Source organism: Diadema antillarum, unplaced genomic scaffold, assembly GCF_040938485.1.
Source record: "Diadema antillarum isolate AM-2024a unplaced genomic scaffold, OU_Dant_1.0 seq00000633_RagTag, whole genome shotgun sequence".
NCBI classification, from domain to species: Eukaryota; Metazoa; Echinodermata; class Echinoidea; order Diadematoida; family Diadematidae; genus Diadema; species Diadema antillarum.
The window spans coordinates 131,166-148,145 of NW_027271550.1; the positions used below are offsets into that span (position 1 = coordinate 131,166).

Here is a 16,980-nt window from a genome sequence, read left to right on the forward strand (position 1 = left end):
GCGCATGGAGTACAATAAGTAGTCTCTCCGTGTGAAAAATACCGCTAGCCACTCAACATGTTGTATTGTTTTAAAAATATGTACTTGAAACTGTTCTTCTTCTGACCAGTGTGAGCTGGAACTCAATCTCAGCTACATGTATGTAAGTGTTCCTTGAAGGTCATTCAATGCATGTCATAAAATGTCCTCCCTTGTTGTTTTCATAGAAGCATTGGGGTAAGGCCTGTAGTTTCTGTTTACACGGAAACACTGTCTACCAGGAGTTAAACAGACATTTCCATGGCGACTTGTGCCACACCATGTGCAGTCACCTTGCACTTTGAGCCAATAATCTAGTATTTTATGTCCTTTGAATGATTATTCCCCTTTTTCATGCCTTGTGTTTTGTGTGTGTGTGTGTGTTTTGTTTTGTTTTTTATAATTGAAGTCACAGACAAATCTCATTTAAAAGCTAATGATCTGTTTTGGTACAGTACATGGTAGTTAGATATTTCTTTTTTATGACAGAATATCAGTAACCAATTGGGTGTGTAAGATGTCATCATTGTTTTTATACATTTAATGTATAACATTCCTCCCCAGTACTACCAACATGACAACACATTTGTTCAAATATTCCACTCACTGTCTGTTTTCATACACGTGCTGCACTATGCTGAGATGAATTGTATAGGCCTACACACGGTATCTTTTTTATGGTGACACTAATGAAATTGGCGCCATACCTCGTCAATTTGTTCACTGTCATACTGTGCTACATACATTTCACTGTTGCCATATTTCTCCTGTACGTGAAATCATATGCCAGCAATCAAATTTGTTTTTATTTCCTTAGTCATTCATGCTATCACGACACACAGAAATGTTATTTCTTAAACTGATTACATCGATAACAATAACAGTGCAAATATGCTCTTACGATACTTGTTGATCATCAGGACTTGATTTACAATTTATTACTCTAATATGCTACCTAGGAGACAGAGAGACAGACATATAGACAGACATAGCTTCCTATTTCCCAAAATAATAGGCACATTCAGTCTGGTTTATGTGGGGGAGAGGGAAAGGTCATACTGATGCTAATGGCCTGCAGCCCTTCTTTCCACCAGCTTCCACACTCCATGGAAGGCATCTGGATGTACGGCAGAAGACTGTGAATTATTCAGACAAATCAGAACGGCGTCAAAACAAAAACTCCCAAGGACGGAGGGGCAAAGTCAGGTACGGCTGTCAGGTCAAAGAGCAATCGTTATAAATGGACTTTTAAAGAGGCATTGGGATGCATTCTGTTGCTATTTCAAAACATCAAAACAGTGCAATGATTTTGATGTTCAGCAACAAATTTGAGTGCAAAGAGACCACCCCAAAAAATAAATAAACTTCAAAAGAAAGAGAAAAAATATTCCCTCCAGAATGATACAAAAATGACAAAAATCGGATAAGAAATAATAATGTCATATCTTCTTTATTTCTCATCAGATTTTTGTCAATTTTGTATCGTTCTGTAGGAAATATTTTTCTCTTTCTTTTAAATTTCATCTATATTTGGGGTGGATTTTCACTTTAATGGATTGCTTTGTTTGGACAAATATCAAATGTGCTATATTCTTGTCATCACCCTGGTATTGAGAAGATGGCATCTCTCTAGCCAAAGCCTTCCCTGGTCCTCTGAACTTCACTTTTAGATGACAAGCATGTACATCTTCAGAACAGCTTGTGTGAGAGTTTCATCACAATGCCTCATGGTTTTGTATCGGGATGGGGAAGTCAATGTATTGTGGAGGTTCTGTCAATCTCATTCATGATGGACAGGGATTCTTTTGATTCCCTTTAAAAGAAGAGTGTGGCACCATTTCTCATACACACAATTATTTTGACATGAACATGAGCAGAATTGCTGTTGACACAAGTGTCATTACCTGAAAGCTACACAATACGATGGGCACTGAGCATTTCTAAGGGAAAACTTCCACAGTAATTTTAATAGCAAACAGCTAAAGCTTTAAGTGTCAAAAGTCAAGTTAAGAGTATTCATAGGAAAAAGTACTGGGAAACTTTTTCATCATGATATGACAGCAAAAATCATGCAACTTATGCCCGCAAATATTTCACACAATTTGATGCTATACATGTAAATGTTTCCATTGAAATGTTGGATATATAAATACACACTTTGTACAAATCCAATCAAAAACTATATATCTAAGACTCTCTGCACAACCATAAAAAGGACCGGTAGTTATGACTGCACGAAAGATCTTTACTATGTCTTGATATTGTAACATTGCTTGTTCACACAATGAAGAAATTATACATGAACGAAAGAGAACTCAACAATTCAACATTTCCTTTTACAAAGTATACTATAAACTGACAATTCACAAGTAAACATGTTTTGATTCCTTTCTGATTTTCTCTTGTACACAGGGGAGAGAAGTGACATGTAAGGTTCATTATCAACTGTCTAGCACTAGAAACGCTCTCATTGCGAAAATTTTTTAATTTGAGTGGCGACCGGTGACACATCTTTTCAATTCAGCGTTATCACTGTAAAAAAAAAAAAAAAGAGAAAGACTTTTTGGCTTTTTGGGTCACGATAATTTGCAAAGAGTTGACATGTGCACATTATGAATGGTATGCTTACTAGTCTATGTTTCAAGGTCAATTCAATATACCACGGAGTGCCACAGCATAGTAAAAATGGCTAGAAGTGACATGCACTGTGCAATGTGAGATATATAAAATCTCAAAATTATTTTGCAGTCACCATTCTCACTGCACTGACTTCACATCTTTCAGCGAGATATAAAATCTCACAAAATTTTGTGGTCACCATTAAAACTGCACAACTTCGCATCTTTTTGTGAGATACAAAATCTCAAACATTTTTGTGATCACCATTCAAACTGCACAAATTTGCATCTTTTTGCAAAACATCGCACTAATTTGTGACATGGATCATGACCCAAATTGCACAAAAAAATCACATTAGTTCTGTTTTCACTGTGAAAATTTCGAAATGTGGGTTTAAAAAAAAAAAACACACACATTTTGAGTGCACTAAGAATGGCAGTTTTGTTTTTTCCTGTACATGAAAAAAAAAAAAATTATGTCAGGTGCATGATCTGTCATAATCAAGATTTCCACACGAGGTTGCCTTGTACTGTAAAATAGTTGATGGATGGCAAGAAATATGCTGGCCTCGACGAACAATGGCCAGCTATGCATCAAACCATAGCAGTAACTGATGCATAGCCTCAAGAAATGTGGAAGCCACTGCTGGTTTACAGTTGATTAGTGGTACTCTTATGTTTTCACATTTTTACATACATTGTACATGCCCATTCTTACTACAAAATATCTGGATATTAATAAATGTGAGCTTTCCATTCACACTGGAAGTGAAAATCGCTAAGTTAGAGATAGAGTGAGTTTCTTAACATACGCACAATTGGCTCAAGAGTCTACTGCATGCAGCTGTGATTATGGCTGCACATTTCAATTGCCACTATCAACACGTGTAACTTGCAAACACCTTTTTTAATCGCGTTTCTTGAGTTGTTGCATTTTTCATTTTTGTGTCGTGAGTTGATTGGGAGGCCTTCTCACTGAGCAGCTCCATTACGCAGTTTGACCCGAGGAGCAGAGATGTGCAGTTGGCAGTGGTTGGCGTGGGCAGGTCCGAGCTATAAACGTGTTTCAAAATGATGTTGCATGCATCAACTCTGCAGAAATGCATTTCTGCTCAAACGCATTTGCGATCGCACTTTTTTGGCATTTCAGAAATGTGTTTCTAATCCCATAATAAAAAAAACAGCTTTGTATAAATCATCAACAGCCAAAACTCCCTGAATGTTGCTTGAAAACCTTAATTCTGCACCAGAAGTGAGCTGATAAGGCAGGGCACCCCATGACATAACAATTGCCTGACGAAGTGGTTGTACATGTCCTCTGGTGTGCAAGGGGTGTAGGAGTGGAAGCAACCTAAATATCCCTGTTTTTTCTGAAGTTAGAATTTTCATTGTAAAGTGTCACAGCAAACTGCAAGCAGTCTGCAAATTTTTCTGCTGTATAAGTGACATTTTGTCACAGCTACCTAGCAACTTTCACCCAAATGTTGGGAGATTTCATACACAATGTAACTTGTGGTCCATACCTTGAAATCTCACCTTTCATCTTTCATGAACATTATTTTGATACATCATTCTTGATAACCCCCTTATAACGAGTTCACAAGTTTGTCCAAATGAAGTTTGTGGCACTTAAGTGAGCGATAATATGAAATTATCAATTGTTTTTCATCACAGCAGCACTAATATCATTAGCTACAATGTTTTCAATCCATTCTCCGTGACACATCAATGTTGTTTGCCTTAACCTTAATGAGCGCAATTTATGTTCCAATAAATCACGCTTACTGCACGACATACCTGCACACAGACACGTTAGCAAACAGCTGTGTTTTCTGAGTTTTAAAAAAATATATATAATTGCAAATTTAATTTTCATCATCTAGTAGAGATAAACCTTAGCTTGCAATAGATTGAACAATAAATGTGGGCCCACATACAATTTTGTCTTTCTTTTTCTCAACTTACCTGAAATACCTATGCCTAAAGGTTAGCACTGCAAGAAACCTATGGGTAAAGTGTTTGATTTTGTTTCAGTCATTGCAAATATCAAATGAGTGTACTTGCTAAGTTTGACCTAAAAGGGGAATTCCCAATGAATTAAAAGTTAGTCTGAAAAGAAAGAGTAATTATTTTTTAAGCACAACAGTGACAATTTGATCAAAATTGGATTAAAAATTATAGAATTTATAGAATTGTGAAGCTTCAAATTTTCACAAAACAGTTCTTGAGCAGGCAGTGTAAATATGCCATTAGTGAGTTGATGAAGTCATCTCCTCACAACTTGCCAGCGTTGTATATACTGTAGTTTGTAGTTTGTATATTTTTTTTTTTGTTCAAATGCAAATATGCCCTAGTCTCAAATTGTAATAGGTATGACTATTGTTTTGAAGGCATTCAGCCATGAATAACATTAAATATTTAACACTTGGTGCTGTACATTGCAAAAGAATTGAATTTTCATAATTTCCTAGTACACCACAAATGGAAAGTTATGAGGTGATGGTATAATTTAGCTCACTCATTGCCATATCCATGGAAATTTTTTAACTGGTTAGGGATTCCCCCTAAACCTCCAACTTCCACCAGAATACAAGACAGCCATACAGCTTATGATTTACCAATTTCATCTTTAACATGTTCCATCTTTTTGCAACATCATTGTACTTAAAGGATACAAATGCAGGGTGCTACAAACCCACAAGCCTGGGGCAACTAAAAGCTACTGTTGGGCAGGTATTGTGAGTGGACAAACAACTATCAACAGCATGGGGGTCCTTGGGTGGGTAAGTGACATTTTTCCATTTTCTTTTCTTTTCTTTTCTTTCTTTTTTTTTGGGGGGGGGTCTTTTTTTTTTCAAATACACTGCACTGCTAATGTTCACCTGAATAAGTAAATTGTTGTAAAGTTGTAAATTCTTGCCGTAATTTCACTTTGGGTATTTAGTCTGTTCTTGTTTGCATTATTCTGATATAACAGGTGCATAAGATCTACAGCACCAACCTGACGAGAACTGCAGATCCTATATGAAGTCATACCGCTTTCCTTTTAAGTAAAACAAGAAAGAGGAATTGATACACACATATCTGATAAAAATACCTTGTAAGATGTCATACGATGCCTCATATAACACATAATGCACACATGTGCTGCTGTGTTTCAGTTAAAAATTATTTTAACAACTCATTTCACAATGATTTTGTTTTTGTTTTGTTTTTTTATTGAATTCTTCTAAATTTCCAGAATGTACATGTATAAAAATCTAGAACCTAAAATCATTTGATGCTGCAACACCTACAGACAGGCCTGGGACTATTTGTTTTTACATCAACTGAATATTTTCAGACTTTGTCTTAAGATCCATCTCCAACATCATTCAATAGCTTCCCCGGCCTGAGTCAATGGAAGATTTCATGGTATGTCACATGTGTCAGCTTGACATTTGACCCTTTGAGCTCTAGACTTTGAGAGCCTGGATTCAACTCTACTTGTAATCACAAATCAATGCCAAGTTATTGAAAAATCAAGAAAACAATTAAATTAAAAACATCAAAACACATCAAAATAAAGAAAATGTTGACTGAAAAATAATTGGTGTTCCAATGAAATACACACGTATGCTTGTGGCTGAAAACCAGACAATGTCAACGAAAGGTAGTCAAGAAGGCACAAAATGGCTCCCATCGCTATAACACTGTGGGACTAAAAAGGTCTTACATACGGATACATGATCACCAGCATTACTTATGAATACGGGTGTCGCGCCTGGGGAGTCCGTGCGGCACTGTTTTCATCAAAAGTCAACGGCTTCGGGGGCTTGGAGGGCTCCTAGATCTGGAGGCTGCTTGTATTTCTTCTAATGAGCTTTCAAGAACACGGCCTGTGGCGGTAATGATATGTGCAGTTGCACCACATTGATACCTATCTCACCAAACCACCGCTAAAGCCTCTCACAATGGCACAAGCAGGCTGCATGACTGAAGGCCCACAACTGCTAGTCAGTGGCATATCAGACAAAATATCATGCTGCTTAGAGTGTCATACAAGGCTGTGATGAATCCAGTTTCAATGAAGTGCCTTATAATGTCATATTTAGACTAGTACAATATGAAGAAATTGCCATAACACATTCTACCCACAAGTAAATGTGTGCAGGGCTTTATTGTGTATGCACGATTAAAGTCTGTTATCAGGCAGAGTCAACAGAAATGATGATTTGTATGACTAACATTTCTGCGAAATCTCGGACAACATATCTAAATTTTTGTGCAGTATTAATCGTTGTATAGTAGACAACTGCACAGTTTCCTTGTATAAGGTGATTTGCATGGCAGTGTAAGGACATGGTAGTTTGAAAAAAAAAATGTACATGTACTATCATCTTCAGGTACCTCATTAATTTCCTCTTCAACTAACATCTACTCAAGCACAAATTTGTTTTCAGAACTACCATATCCAAAGTGAAGACTTGCTATTAATAGCTGTGTAAGTGTCATACAATGTATGTTCCACACAAAACCCTACCATGTGTTTTTACCAAGGAGGTTCAAGAGTTGGAGTCACAACAGTTTTATTCCCTTTGAACCCATGTTTGATGCCGCCACTTTGAATTTGAAGTACGTGCCAAACTGGATCTGCCTCACAGATGGGAAGACAATTCATTCATGTCTCATTGCATGATGCCCAACCACTCCCTAAGGAAGATAAAATGTCTTTATGACGGTAATTACTTTTCGCCATCCCTACTTTAAAAGATGAATGGTACATAACGGTAAAGACAAGGGGATGCACGAAAAGAAGTATTGATTGATGAAGATCGATGAAATAAAAATCAAAATTACTAAACCGGACATATCCAGACACTAATCTGAGAGACAAATTCATCAAGATTAATGTCATATCAGTTTTATTTGTCAGAATTCAGCCGAAACGTGATAAAATTGGCTTTCCAGGAGGGTACAGTTTCAAACACTTTCACAACATACAGCTCTGATTTACACTTTTGCACATATTTCTGAATGGATCTAACTTTTGTTTCATGTTTTATCAGAATGTGAAATTTTCTTATTTCATGAACAAACAGGTAAATAATACCCACCATTATGTTAGAGCTCACAGTGAATCTTCACATTGCTCAGAAATACAGTGGCATCAAATCCTGATCATCAAAGGCAAAAATGCACAGGTCTGTAGAATTATTGTGTGTATCCCTAGAAAACTAACAGAGCTGTTTGAATAAGTGTAGTCAGTTGGGACCCCAGCTCTTGAACCTACACGATTCTACACAGCCAATTACAAAGACAGCATTGGGATGTACAAGTATGTAAACACTTAATTTCATAATTAGTCTGTGGCAAATTCTTGATCGCTTGACAACTGGCATTTTTTGTGTCAACAAGTACCTTGGCTCCAGCATGTACACACACAGACAGACATGCACCTGTCATTTCTTCATGGGCATGGATTAAGTGTTGACAAATTCCATCTCTGACACATCATCAAGTTATTCCAAGTGTAACAATTGGCTGATTTTCTATGATAACAGTATCACTCTGCCTACGAAAACGTGCTGCCTTGTGAGGTACCATCCATGATATGACAACAGGCGTGACGCCACCATAAGAAAAACTGTGACTGCTGATTAGAAAATTGACTGAAAACACACTGCTGGATATGTCTACAGTTTGCCAACAGATGACTCAATTTGACCCTGCACCTAGAAATAAGCCCTATGCTGCCTACCCCCCAAGCTTCTCTTATCAAGTAGGCCTCTCTCATTCTCTGTTAATCCCATTGAATTAGACAATTACCTTCTCCTCTTTATCTCGGGCTAACTGTCACAGGATTAGTGTCAAAAGCTGGGGGGAGGAGATTATCCAACTATGGCTTACATAATACAGGAAGCGTTGTCTCTGGGCAGACCCAGATAAAATGAATGAGAGCTGTTGAGAGTACCTCGTCCCTGAGCCTGGATATACAATGTAGCATATCACTCTCTCATAGTGTGATCAAGGTCAGCTTCTCACGTGACAACACTTTGCTAACAGCGTGTCACTTTCTCAGCGATGACTTTGGACGCATAATGTATCTGTGATATTGATTATAGAGCAATTTAAACACAAACCCTGCATGACACGTGATATTGAATGAACACTTTATTTTGTGCAGGGAGGTGGGATCTCTTCCTACATCCCTGCTTTGTGCGAGGATAATGCAACAACAACAACATCAAAAACAGGTTGAACATAACAGGAGGTATAGTTTCTTTTCTTATTAAATGTGACATGTGAATGATCTGCATGAAGCATTTCACAATGTCATGTCTGTTCTGTGACAGACTAGTATCATAACAAGAGACCCGCGGGTCTAGCGCTCACCTGAGTATCGCAAGTTCACCTTTCACGCAGTCACTAATCTAAATTATTCACAGCTCTACCAAAATTTGACGAGGCATTCTCAAGTGGAAGATGAAAATGTACAATAAGGGCCCAATTTTTTCAAGATTCCTTAATTTGGGGGAATTGGGGCCCCCTGGGGCCCTCTGGGTGGGGCATGGTGCCCAGTTTGATAAATTGAGATCCTCACCACCTAGGGATGCTACCTGCCAAGTTTGACAAAAATCCATCATGAGGTTTTCAGGAAGAAGATGAAAATGTACAATTCAGGCCCCCATTTGGACCCTTCCAACCACCCCCCCCCCCTACCCCCAAGAGGGGCACCCCTGGATCTCCTATGAACAAACTTGAAACTACAGTCATTAATGTACTCACTCATAGTATTATCTCAGCTCTATAACTTCTGATTCTAGAGAAGATTTTTAAAGATTCCTTCATTTGGGGGGTTTGGGCCCCCTGGGGGCCCCCTGGGCGGGGCATGGTGCCCATTTTAACAAATTGAGATCCTAACCCCCTAGGGATGCTACCTGCCAAGTTTGATGAAAATGGGTCATGGGGTTCTCAAGAAGAAGATAAAAATGTACAATTTAGGCCCCATTAGGACCCCTCCTCACCCCCCCCCCCCCCCTGGGTCCCAAGGGGGGCACCCCTGATTCTGCCATGAACAAACTTGAAACTACAGTCATCAATGTGCTAACTCATAGTATTAACCTAGCTCTATCACTTCTGGTTCTAGAGAAGAAGATTTTTGCGGATTCCTTAATTTTGGGGGGTTTGGGCCCCATGGGGGCCCCCTGGGTGGGTCATGGTGCCCATTTTAACAAATGGAGTTCCTAACCCCCTAGGGATGCTACCTGCCAAGTTTGGTGAAAATGGGTCATGGAGTTCTCAAGAAGAAGATGAAAATGTACAATTTAGGCCCCATTAGAACCCTTCCCCACCCCCCTCCCCTGGGTCCCAAGGGGGGCACCCCTGATTCTGCCATGAACAAACTTGAAACTACAGTCATCAATGTACTAACTCATAGTATTAACTTAGCTCTATCACTTCTGGTTCTAGAGAAGAAGATTTTTACAGATTCCTTAATTTTGGGGGGTTTGGGCCCCCCTGGGGGCCCCCTGGGTGGGGCATGGTGCCCATTTTAACAAATTGAGTTCCTAACCCCCTAGGGATGCTACCTGCCAAGTTTGATGAAAATCGGTCATGGGGTTTTCAAGAAGAAGATGAAAATGTAAAAAGTTTACGCACGACGCACGACGGACGACGGACAACGGACGACGGACGACGCACGACGCACGACGGACGCCGGACGAAGGGCGATCGCAATAGCTCACTTGAGCCTTTGGCTCAGGTGAGCTAATAAACAGCAGGCTGATTTTCTATTAACACACTGTATTTCCAGTATACAAGATGAAAATAAGATTGAGGTCATTGATGACACGTACAGCTTCTCAAGGCAACACCAGTATGTTTCAATATTACCTTATCTATGCAATGGCAACAGAGAGAGAAAGAGAGAAAAAAAAATGATCCTTTAATGTTAGGCACATATATATCCAAAGTACATGGTCTATGTATCCAACAAAAACTATGCATTGCCATTTTAGGTTTATAGCTTCTATTAACTTCCAAACATGGCTAAAAGTAGCAAATACTGCATCTCTGTGCAGCATAGGAGACCTGTATGAATTCTGGCATGTATAAGTACAGACATAGTCTAGTATACATACAAATGTAGATAACCAAAGGAAGACCAAAACCAAAACATGCCATTTTAAAACAGCAGTACTTGGAAATTCTCTGGCTGTATGAAGAAGAGGAAATTACTTCCCATATTAAGACTTTCTTTTGATGTGATGAGTTCAGTATTTGATACTATGATATGACAAAGGAGTTAAAATGACAATTATACAATCTCAATGAATTAAATCATAATCATTTGTGATGGTAACATTTTGTATGAGGTGATGATAGCTCATGCAGAAATCACAATGTCATACAAATGACCAGCAGCAGACCCATTTAATACAATTGTATGTTGGGAAAAAATAAGCAAACAAGTGCTTAAGATTTGTACATAATACATTGTACACGTACAATCGTTGTATATGTACAATTGTATCAACATACTGAAAACAGCACTGCAAAGACAGTATCTTAGCCCTGTACCCTGTATAAGTTACCTAAGACTGCATTTATCATCTTTCCCATATATGAACCACATTTAAATACCCACTTTTAAAACCTGTTGGCAAAGCCAAAGGTCTTTAAAAATAATAATAATAATAATAATGATAATAATAATAATAATAATAGTAATAATGATAACAATAATAATGATAATGATAATACTAATAATAATAATGATAATAATAACAATAATAATAATAATGATAATTATTATAATAATAATACTAATAATAATAATAATAATGATAATGATAATAATAATGTCTTCTTTATCCAGGGTAGCCTCTTCAGCATTGCCACTGCTCTACCAGAGGGCCCTGCCATTATAATTACTCCAGTGTTACCAGGTACCCATTTATACTCCTGGGTTGAGAGGGACGTGGTGGGTAAAAACATCTTGTCCAAGGACGTAAGCACTGGGCGGGAATCAAACTCGGTCATATAGGAGTCTTATACCCCTTTCAGTAACTCATGCATTTCTGGCCAGCTCCTGGCCCGAGCTAATTTGGCCCGTGCCAAGCAGTAAAAATTGGGTTCAGTAACTACAGCAGAGCCGCGCTACTTTTATGATGACCCATTCATAAACTTGGTCACATAAGGGATAACTGCCATGGTAACTGAACACGCCATGGACAGAGCGGAAGTGCATTTTTGCGCGATATTTGATGTGCATGCCGCGTGCTTATGAGCTGAGCAGCGTAAGCTATGACCTTTGACCGTAAAAGGAATTTTGGCCCGCGCCTGGCGCTGCTATCCAGGGTTCAAAATTGGTAATGGTCCGCTGGCCATTGGCCACCCAAAATCACGTCGGACTAGCTAAAAATCATAAAATTCTGAAGTAACTAGTCCGTCTGGCTAGCCAAAATATTGCTTCAGTGTCAAAATCGATTCTAAGTAGTCCGCCTGGCTAGTCAAAAAAAAAGTTAAATGCGACCCCTGCTATAGTTCATAAACTCTTCGATTAGCGCCAGGCACGTGGTCCGCACCTGGTGCTAGCTGCAGCAGCGCCAAAATAGCCCGCTCCTGGCGCGGGCCACTTTGGCCCGACCCATTCATAAACTCAAAATTTTACGACTTAGCGCGGGCCTGGCGCTAGCCAGGGGAGTTACTGAAAGGGGTATTATCCACTAGGCCACAGTGCCTTTCAGATCATGTTTCTTGAATAGTTGTGTTTATCATCTCTATCATGGGTAAAGCCTTGTCACTGCGCAGCTCCATTGCACCGTGTGACCCAAGGAGCGGAGATCGTGTACTAGAATAGTTGGTGTGGGGAAGTCCGAGCGACATCTTTCAAAACGACTTTACTTTTATCATCTCCACAGAAACATGTCTCCAATCGCTCTTTTCAGAAAATTGTTTGTTTCTTACCTCATAACCAGATTAGAACAGCTCTTTACATTTAATCATCAGCCCAATCTCCCTGAAAGCTGTTTTAAAAACCTTAATTTTGTACCAGAAGTGAATTGATAAATGTACAGTGACATCAGACCCTTGTTAAAGTGGCTACACAGCACATCACCAGATACCAAATGCCCCTAAATGATTACATAATACTACATGTATAACTGTGCATAGCTGCCACATTCCTGCAGCCAAAAAGCCACATGACAACACAATGGCAACATGTACTGCTACACACTGGCACACACGAGCCACTAACAATGCAGCTCAAATAATTTCTGTCATTGCAAAAACAAACAATAACTGAATGTTAGTTTCACATTGAATGGATATATAGGAAGAAAAAATAGCTTTGAAAACATTGAGTAAGTATGTAATAAAGTCTCTAAGACTGAAATTAAGTTGTCTCTGTCTATCTGCTAATTGCTCACTCACTCTTTTTGCTGTTTGTTTTTGCAAATTAGCAAGAATAAAATACTATACAAAATTCGGTGGAACTGATTTGGTTTTATGCTAGGGATTAGAATTTGTTGGAATTGACTGTGCCTTTGGCAGAGAAAGGGGTGCCCTACCAGTTTAAATGGTCATTTTACAGTGGTAGTGCATTATTATGAGTTTAAACATTCAATGTTAAAAATGTGGCTACTTGTTAAACGTTGACAAGTTGGGATCATCTTAATACCCACACCTGTTTAGGCCGAGGGCACATGCCGTTTGTTGGTAACCATGTACAAGGAACATTCTTAAGCCATTGAGGATGGTTTGATTTTGCTGCAACATGCATTTCCCATAGACACCTGCCCATGTATAATACTTGGGACTCGTCCTCAATGGATTAAAATCAGTAATCGTTCCATCAAATTAGTAACCATGCCATGAATCTAGTTTATTTGATACTGTATCTGGCGGTTTAACTTTCTTTGAGAGGGAAGTGAAAGATGCTCCCTCACTCCGCTTTCAGGGAAGAGGTGGCATTGAATTTGTTGCTGTTTTGACTTTTCATCAGCAAGTAGCCCGCATACATGTAAATGTGTTATGTGTTTTGTAATCTGAAATGACTGCGAAGTAAACTGTATGTGTTTGCAATCCTCCATCTCCACTGCATTTTTATGTGTACTGTATTAACCTACGAACTACTATGTACAATGTACTGAGTAGTGGCACAAGTTCCAGTTGTCGCCTGAGCATGTGAGAGTAGTTGGCAATGTGATTATCACATACCCTGTGCCCATGATCCTAGCTACAGATGTCGCCAGAGGTTTACTGTAAAAGTGGTTTCTTTCGCGGTGGTTTTATTTTCGCGCTTTTCGCGCTTTGAGGTTGAACTGCGAATTTAACATCACGCGAAAATGTTTTTAACTCGACGCTTGTTACAACGCTATTGCGCACATGCACACTCGAAGATTCCGCGCATGAGTGTACACAGCGATACCGCCTAATAATGTAGGTACAAGCATGCTATAAAGTACTCGAGAGACGGGATTTCAGGTAAGCCTGCCTTTGATTTTAATTTTTATTTAATAAATAAAAGAATAATTGGATTTTAGTTTGGGTTTTCATGTGCAAAATAAAACAGATTTTGCCGACTGTGTATTCACAGATTTTTCCGACCGCGAATATACACACACGCGAAAAAGTAGGCACCGATGTAAACCACAAAAGTATCTGTACGTGAAAGAAACCACTTTTACAGTAGTTGGCACTGTGACTTGTCACATATACCCTGTGCCCATGATCCAAGTTCAAGCTTCCAGGGGAAGAAGGAAAAGTTGGAATAGATCTAGTGCACTCTAGTACAAGTGTACCTAACCCGTGCCCACCAATGATAATACATGAGTATGACAGAGCAGAGTTGGTAAACAAAGTTAGGTATACAGTCAAACCTGTCTATAGCGGCCACCCAAGGGAGACGAAAAAAGTGGCCATTATAGACAGGTAGCCGCTATAGACAGTTTATCCAACTTTGTGTGCATTGCCTACAGGTATGTATCATCGTTGTATTATGTACGTACTTACATGTACATGTATGTGTGTACGTATGCACACATGTGTTTCATGCATTGAACAATGCCGGTGTTTATGAAATTGTTGCACAGTAGCACGTGTACAGTCGTGAAGAACGCTTAACACTAGTGCAGTATTATGACTGAATGAGTGATGAATGCAGCAGTGGCGATCACTGCATGTTGCCCAGGAATGACTGGCACGACTACAAAGCAGAAAAACACACTGAATGACTGGCTCGGCTACGGCTCCATAGGGTCTGTGGCCGCTATTGACCGATTCTGTGACGCACTATGTATATTTTCGGCATGGGCAGCGCCATTACGCGGTGTCTTAGCCGACCCCCCCCTCCCCTCTCCCCCATCCCCTTCCGCGCACGGAATGAAAAACTGATGCATGGTTGTGGTAGCCAATGGGTGTGTCGTACTGAGTGCGCGAACGCTTGCTTAGTGCGCGAACCTTTGTTACAAGTGCGCGATAAACATGTTGCCCGTGGGGTGGGGGAGAGGAGGGGGGGTCGGCTAAGACACCTCATGGCTGCGCCCAGTGCCTCAAAATGTCTGCTGCCCTCAACGAACCCGAATCGGTCAATAGACAGGTTAAAATCTACCGCGGGAAACAACATTTGTGGCCGCTGGCCTCGTTAGACAGGTGGCCACTAAACACAGGGTCTTCAACAGGGTTTTTCTCTCGGGGGGGGGGATTTTTCAGTGGCTGCTATAGACAGGTGGTCGCTAAGGCAGGTTTGACTGTACCAGTGTAACAACATTTTTAAAGTGACGATTCGGGATGACACAATCTAAGACAGTGACACTGCTGATGCCATGGTGAACTTGGTATGAGTTCTAATTCTGCTAGGAGCCTACCGACACATTACATTTTAGTGCACAATCAAATAGTTTAGCGAAAGGGATCATTGTAAACTGCAACAAAACAAACTCCGCCCAGTGTCTACTTGGTCATCCTGACGACATAGCTTCAGAGGCATTTGTACTTATGGGTTACTACAGATACAGTCAAATACTCTCACATCACAAACATGACTTCACCACTGACTGATGCTGCTCTCATACTCAAACATAGTTTGGTAAAACCAACAATGGATCAAATCAAATCAATCATGCCTCCAAGAGTCTGACACACTGGTCATGTCACTGGTGTACTAATCACTGGATTATACACCATGCACGTGTAAATTATGCGAATTGAAAAAAAAAAATACTTCTAACAGTTACAAGACTCGATTAGACCAGTCTATCTACACCCTAGTCCCTACTCTGTTTATGTGAAGTGAGGAGATCTAACAATAGAAAATTAGATTAGAATGAAAACATTCTGTCACTTGGCCAGCAGGAAAGTTCCAGTTGTATCAACACTATTTCACGGGCATACTCGTGAAATAGGCCCCACCACTGCGTGTCCGTACTAATACTACGGCGGCTCGCCTATTTATACTCGTGAATTCAGCCCCACCGTGTGGCGTTCATCGGTAGGTAAGCACAGCGGTGGGGCTTCCTTCCACAGTATAATACTCGTGAATGCGGCCCCTCCAAGCGGCATTTACGTGAAATTGATACAGCGGTGGGGCCGATTTCCACAGCATAGCATCTTTCGTCCTGTCTTTCTTCTCGGAAGGATTCCCTAATGTCCCTCGACTAATTTAACGGCCAATTTAACCATAAATACAACCCTACCTAACCCTAACCCTAACCCTAGGACCTACCCTTGCTTGCTAACGCACGGGTGCACGCGCACTGCGGTGGGGCCTATTTCACGATTTTGCCATTTCACGTATTACAATCAAGGACACTAACATTACACTGTGCAACTAGTAAATTAATTGGTGTAGAAGTCTAAGTTACTGAAAAAAAAAACTGCATATCTTCGATTACGTGCATTACAAATGAGTTTGCATACTCACAGTCGTGCGATAGTGCATGTCCAGCGCGTGGAACATAGGTCTACTACGGAACTGAGTAGTAAAAAATAGTACCGTAAACCGCGACACGACACGGTGACCGGCCATGCACGCCTAACCTGCTAACTACCATCGCGATGCACAGGCCACAAGTCAACCTGCCTGATATAGACAAGCACCAGCTCAACTGCATGCTGCAGCTGCCCCTCTTGAGCTTGCGAGGTCCTGGAAACAGTAATTCCCCACTTTCATTCCAAATCACATGATATATCGTCTCAAATTCTCCAGTTTTCTTTCCCCCCTTAAACCCTAATTCTACTCACCTGCAGACTGCTAGCAACGGAACGAAGCAAACTTCTTCAAGTTCAGTTCAGTGTTGACATCCCACATCCGTACACAGCTGTAAAATGGGTGCAGCGTACTTTCCTGATCCTTTCG

The 16,980-nt window shown here is 40.0% G+C and overlaps 1 long non-coding RNA gene across 1 annotated transcript in view; it reads right to left on the minus strand.

The window, feature by feature from the left end:
* LOC139736162 (uncharacterized) overlaps window positions 1–16,980 on the minus strand; it is a 134,222-nt gene extending 117,242 nt beyond the window's left edge. Inside the window, exon 1 of the long non-coding RNA XR_011711240.1 lies at window positions 16,866–16,980. This is a non-coding gene — a long non-coding RNA (uncharacterized lncRNA). The remainder of the gene's footprint in view (window positions 1–16,865) is intronic.